The following is a 6000-nucleotide window of genomic DNA, read 5'->3' as shown; positions in this document are numbered from 1 at the left end:
ACCACAGGCCCACACATCGATCTCTCCGGTTATTTCGCCTTACCAAACCTGATATTGCCACCGACCAAAGCATCGGCAACCTTATTTACAACATGGACGCGCCAAATGTGGACCACATTCAACATCCACGATGATAGCATTACGCTACCGGGTGCATTACGCCCAAAAATTTGGGAAGAATGGAACTGCAATTTTTCCTAATATATATAACGTCATAATAAAATCTTAAAATCTCTTACCGGCATCACTTGGGGTAAAGACAAAAAACGCTTATTACCACTTACAAAACAATTGGCCGGCCGTTTGCATGCTACGCGTCCCCGATATGGTCGCCCAGCCTAAAGGTTACTCACTGAAAGAAAATACAGGCCTGGCAAATTACTGCCCTCAGAACTGCTACGGGCTGTCTTATTATGTCCCCAGAACACCACCTAAACAATGAGGCGAGAGTACTCCCCCAGTAGGCACAGAAATGAAATGCTGAACGAACTGTTTCTGTTGAATATCAATCTCAACAGATATCTGATTGAAGAGGCCACACCGCCAGGGGCTTATGAAGTCATCTCCGCAAGCATTATGAGGAAATACGGCACCTGAGAACACAACCGTATGAAGCAAAAAAGCACAAGCAGATCCTCAGAGATTTACACAAACAGGCGTCGGACCTCTATGCCAGGAATTGTCCGGCGAGCCCAGTTCTTAAGGAAAAATACCCAGAACTCAAAGAAGAGGAAGCACACTCCCTGGCTCAACTTCAATTGAATACTGTAACATGTAACTATCCAGATTCAACCCCGACATTAATAATGTATGTCTGCTTGCAGTGTTTCCCTACATGACACCAAAAATCTATGTCATTGCACTGTGGAACCAACGCCTCTAACACCCCTCACTCTGCTCCACCCCTGTTGAAACTGCAAGTTTCCTAGGACTCCCGTTAGAGCCTATTGATGACAATTTGTGAGTGGTCGCACCTAGTGGATACGGCGAAGCACTGCTACAACAACAACAACCACGTAAAGGAAGCCTAGAGTACCGGTACTTCGAACACCTTATAAAAATTGTTGGTAGATTTATACGACATCATGACACTGCTAATACGCGTTCAAAAATATCGACAGAGGTTTCAACGCCGACGCGTCTTGATATCAGTATTAATAATCCGAAACCCGAAAAGACAAATTTTAAGTCGGTCAAAAGATATTAACGAAAAACAGAAATATGACCCACGGGTCCCTCCGAAACCGGGGGTGGGATCCACAGTATTTTTGCGCAGAACACCTTTCCGCATTGGCGGCCTTCGACCCCGCTTATAAAAAATTACCCTGGGTGGGTCCAACACCGGTTTGGACACCAAAACTATATCCGCGCAAAACACTTATGTTCACAATTTTTTTTGTGGGTACCCAACATTACAACAACCACATGAAAATCGTCAACTTCAACTGCAAATATCTCCAGACAGAGATAAAAGTTTTCTTATTAATACTGATGTCAATACGCGTTTCACACCTCTCTCGATATTTTTGGACGCGTATTAGCAGTGTCATGCTGTCGTATAGAATTACCAAATTGTTGCGATCTTTATTACAATAACGAATTATTTACAAGAGGGATGGCTGCTAATATACTTTCAAATATATCGTGAGGTGGAAAATAACACACCTTGACCCCTCTATCATTGATCATAAGGCGGAAAAGACATATTTTGAGTATATCAAAAGATATTCAAGAAAAACCGAAAAATTACCTATATTTCACACCTATATGCATGGGCGGGATTCGGCCGCACTTATACAATACTACCCCGGCAGGTGTTACACCTGTTTGGGGTCAATATTAAAGCCGTGCAAAACCCCTTTATACACATTTTTTTTACGTGAACAACATGTTGTTTGACGCCACTTCCGATATTGTTTGACGAGTATTAGCAGTCGACCCCTGTTGCAAATTGTTAAATATACAAATTACATATAACAAAGAGTACATATATCTTTATTATATGCATTAGGGGAATGTATTCCAGCGTAAGCGGCACAGATTGGAATCTTCCCGCAGGTACAATTGTCTGGACAAACTACTTTTCGTTTCGGTAATTTTATACGACAGCATTACACTCTTATTACACGTCCTAAAATATTGAGACGGGTGTGAAAAGACTCGTTTTAGATCCATGATCGCGAATCTGAAAACGGAAGCTGACAAATTTGCCTTTGAGATTAGCACAAGTTGTTTTATTATTTTAATGGTGAATGTGTCATGCTGCCGTATAGAATTTGACTAAAATTCCATTCGTGCACCATTAACGATTTCGTACAATATTACTTTATTGAATTCATTAGGTTTAAGTAAATTAAAATTGGTCCGAGCAAAAACTAGAAGCATCAGTAAAATTAAAACTTTAGTTTTGGCAACTAGGAGGAACTCTCTTCCACCTCTTTTTTATATTTTTCTTATTAATTGTGCACTCATCACTAGAATTACTTGTGTTAATTTCTTTGTAAGCAATTCTTTTCCCCTTTTTTCCTTTTAAAAGTTGCTTAGGAATTTATTCCACAATGTAAATAAATAATTTTTCTTATTTACAATCAGAATATGACATTTAACTGTCAAAGTATCTATTACAAATCACCATTCAATCTATTACTGCCTGTCATAAATTACGATACGTTACTGAACGTACCTCATAATACCAATATTGCCATTCGTACGATCAGTCACGTGATGTTTATTCGTACGATTGCCGTTTCGATCACGGAATATGTAATTCGAGCCCTGATTGACTGAATTTTGTGTGTGTTAGTGCAGTCGGGTGGCTTCGTGACACACATATTTGTTGTCGGCTACACGTTGATGAAAATCAAAAATTTTTGATTCTTTCATTTGACGCTAGCTTATTTGATAGTCGCGGGATGTGATTGACAAAACGCAGTGTTGTATTTAGTTTGTGTCGACATTCAAAATGAAAAAGTGCGCGGAAGAACAGCAATTTATATTAAAATTTATTGAAAATTATCAATGTTTACCAGCTTTATGGAATGTAAAGCTTTTATTATTATTTACTAAAATTTTTATTAATTTTTTTTATTATTTAATAAAACTGCTGTAGTTGCAAGTAAAAAAAAGTCATCATCCGATGACGACATATTCACGTCCGAACGCTACGGTTTTCTCAATGCAAATGTTGATTGATGGGTTTTTATTTGATAGTCGCGGGGCAAGCGTCAAATACCCGACACGCACACATACAAAAATTCAGTCAATCTGGTTGTAAATCGCGGAAGGCTTTAAACAAAATTCAGATATGTTGGCTGCAAGCGCTTCTAGGATGAACTCTGGGCCTTTGTTTGAATCGGATGTATTACCTACGGGTTGTGATGTCCCTTTGGGAAGTAATTTTTCCATCAACTTTTGCATGTCATCGTGTTGTTGCTTCTGCTGAATTTGCATTTGCTTAAGCACTGACTGTATTGCTTCATCCATTTTACTTCTGATAGGAATCGCTAATCTGTTACGTTTTGTACTTTTAAACGTTTATATTTAACTTTTATTAGTATTCAAAATTAATTCCAAAAAGTAAAGTAAAACTCAATAATATAATAAATTGTAATCTCAAATTTTCCACGTGTGTATTCTTGCTAATGCTCATATCAAGTTCGGCATGTATATCAAAAACGTCAAAATGTAATTCCTTGTTGCCAGATGATGGCAATCATGTGCCCAACACCTTCGCTGTTTAGTTTGATTGTTCCGGTGAATATCTACGTGGAGCTCGTCGAGAACGGCCTGAGCGACGTAGCGGAGGCGCTTGTTCTACGTTATTGAGTGGCGTAGAACGTTCTTCCTCAATGATTTGCTCAGGGCCGTCATTACGGTGATCTTCGAGATGATCCACGTTGTAGTTTTCGATTTGAGTGCTTGAGATTTCGTCTAAGTGATCTAAAATATGATCCTCGCGTTTAGGTGTCTGTTGAGCCTGTGATCCACGAACGCGTTACTGATTTGCGTGTAGCTTTTTCAGCTTTACCGTGTCCATTAAAACGTTGTACATCACGCTGCCGATACGGTCTATGATTTTGCCTGGTTTCCATTCAAACTTCTTGTTCGATGTATGTATTGCAGCGTACACGTTGTCGTCGGGTGAGAATTGCTTTTGCTTGGATCCATGCTTTTTGTTGAACTGGTTTCGCATTTCAGTAGTACGGTTTTCGCTCTATTCTTTTTTTTCATTAGGTGGATGGAGTAAATCTAAACGGATGTGAATTTTCGATTGTAAAGTAGTTCAGCCGGTGATTTGGATCCCATGCAATTTTCGTTCGAGTTGGAGCGATAACTCAATAAGAATGTAAATTTTGATCGGTTGTACCCTCCTCGAAAAGTTTTTTTAAAGCCCTCTTGAGTGTATCGACAAATCGTTCCGCCTGACCATTGGACATAGGGTAGTATGGGCTGGAACAAAGATGTTGGATACCGCGTTCTCGCATGAAATTTTCAAACTCTGCGCACTTGAATTGTGTTCACGTTGCCATGGGCCATCGGGTGTAGGCCACGACCTTAGCGTTGTTTTTGTTGGAAACTTTCCAGCCGCTGTGCATTGATGACAATCGTTAATAAAGTTAGTGATATCTTTATCTATCGTGGGCTAATATACATAGCTACGAGCGATTGCCTTTGTTCGTTGTATACCTTGATGCCCTCGGTGAAGTTCTTTTAGGATTCGCTTTTGGTAGATTCTAGGTATCGCAATACGATTTCCTACCATTATGCAGTCCTTAGTAACGGTAATAGAATCTTTGCGGGCAATATACTGTCTGATCTCTGTGTTTTCCGGTAATTTCTGTGGCCATCCCCTTTGGTGAAAATCTAAGACATCTTTCAAGACTGGATCTCTTGCAGTCTCGTATTGTAGCATTTTATGTGTGATCGGCATTTTCTCTATACTTTCTGTGAAAATTGAATTTACCTCATTTTCTAGTTTAATGGAAGCTATGATGAATTCTTCTGAATCGGGGATTGTGTTTTTAATAAGGCGCGATAGAACATCGGCATAACCGAAATTATTTGTGTTTATGAATTTAATCTCGAAGTCATAAGCCAGTGACCTTTTCCAACACACCCATATGGGACATAAAATCTTCAGAACACACCAGCAAATCATCCAAATAAACAAAAACACATTCACGTAAAGCGGCCAGAATGACCATGTCCATAAGACGACATATACGTTGTGCTGCATTGCACAAGCCGAAAGGCATGACCGTGAATTGCTATAGGGGCCGGCCAGGGACAGTGAAGGCAGTCTTTTCGCGGGACTTCTTCTCGAGGGGAATCTGCCAGAAAGCGTCCTTAAGGTCAATTGCGGAGATAAAGCGTGTGTTCTGCAACCTGCTGAGGATTCCATCGATGTGGGGTAAGGGGTATGCGTTTATAATCGTCTTCTCATTCACCTTTCGTGCATCCAAACAAAGACGATTCTTTGTGCCCTTTATTACGAGCGAAACCGGCGATTTCCAACTGCTATTTGATTCTTCGATTACTCCCATGTTCAGCATTCTGTCCAATTCTGCGTAAATGAGTTTCTGTATGGCCGGCGAAATTGGGTAATGGCGTTGATTGACTGGTAGATTCTCGTCCACCACCTCGATGACGTGTTCCTCTTTGTCTGTCCGGCCTAACCCCAGACGGGAATTGGGCTTTTACACGCTCCAACATCGCATCTTACTCCGGCGTTAAAACGTGCTACACAGCGTCGAAAGACAAGTCACCCTCGGCGGGTACAAGCTCCGCCACACTGGCAACATTTGGACACACGTTCCCATTCATACTTTTACTCCCAACACGCATACCAAAGGCCTGCCAAAAGTCTATCCCAAAATATACATCCTGTTGCAGATCAGGAACTATCAGAAATTCCAATTCTCTGGTCGTATTATCCCACACAACTGGTAACTTTATGACACCTACCACGGCGGTTTCCTCCCCGTTCGCGGTTCGGATATT

At 40.6% G+C, this 6000-nt stretch overlaps 2 protein-coding genes across 6 annotated transcripts in view; one reads left to right on the top strand and one right to left on the bottom strand.

The window, feature by feature from the left end:
* Positions 1-2580, bottom strand: part of LOC137249780 (uncharacterized) — a 6100-nt gene extending 3520 nt beyond the window's left edge. For 3 of the 4 annotated variants that reach the window (XR_010952532.1, XR_010952533.1, XR_010952535.1), the window contains exon 1: positions 2318-2580. The gene's annotated coding sequence lies outside the window, so the exon portion shown is untranslated. The remainder of the gene's footprint in view (positions 1-2317) is intronic. The other variant, XR_010952534.1, reaches the window with a different exon arrangement.
* The window catches only part of LOC137249786 (succinate--CoA ligase [ADP/GDP-forming] subunit alpha, mitochondrial-like), a 152932-nt gene that overhangs the window by 36727 nt on the left and 110205 nt on the right, over positions 1-6000 (top strand). The gene's annotated exons all lie outside the window — the stretch shown is intronic.

Source organism: Eurosta solidaginis, chromosome 4 (assembly GCF_040869045.1).
Source record: "Eurosta solidaginis isolate ZX-2024a chromosome 4, ASM4086904v1, whole genome shotgun sequence".
Taxonomy (NCBI): Eukaryota; Metazoa; Arthropoda; class Insecta; order Diptera; family Tephritidae; genus Eurosta; species Eurosta solidaginis.
The sequence above is the reverse complement of the archived record's forward strand: the minus strand, read 5'-3'. Positions and strand labels throughout refer to the sequence as shown.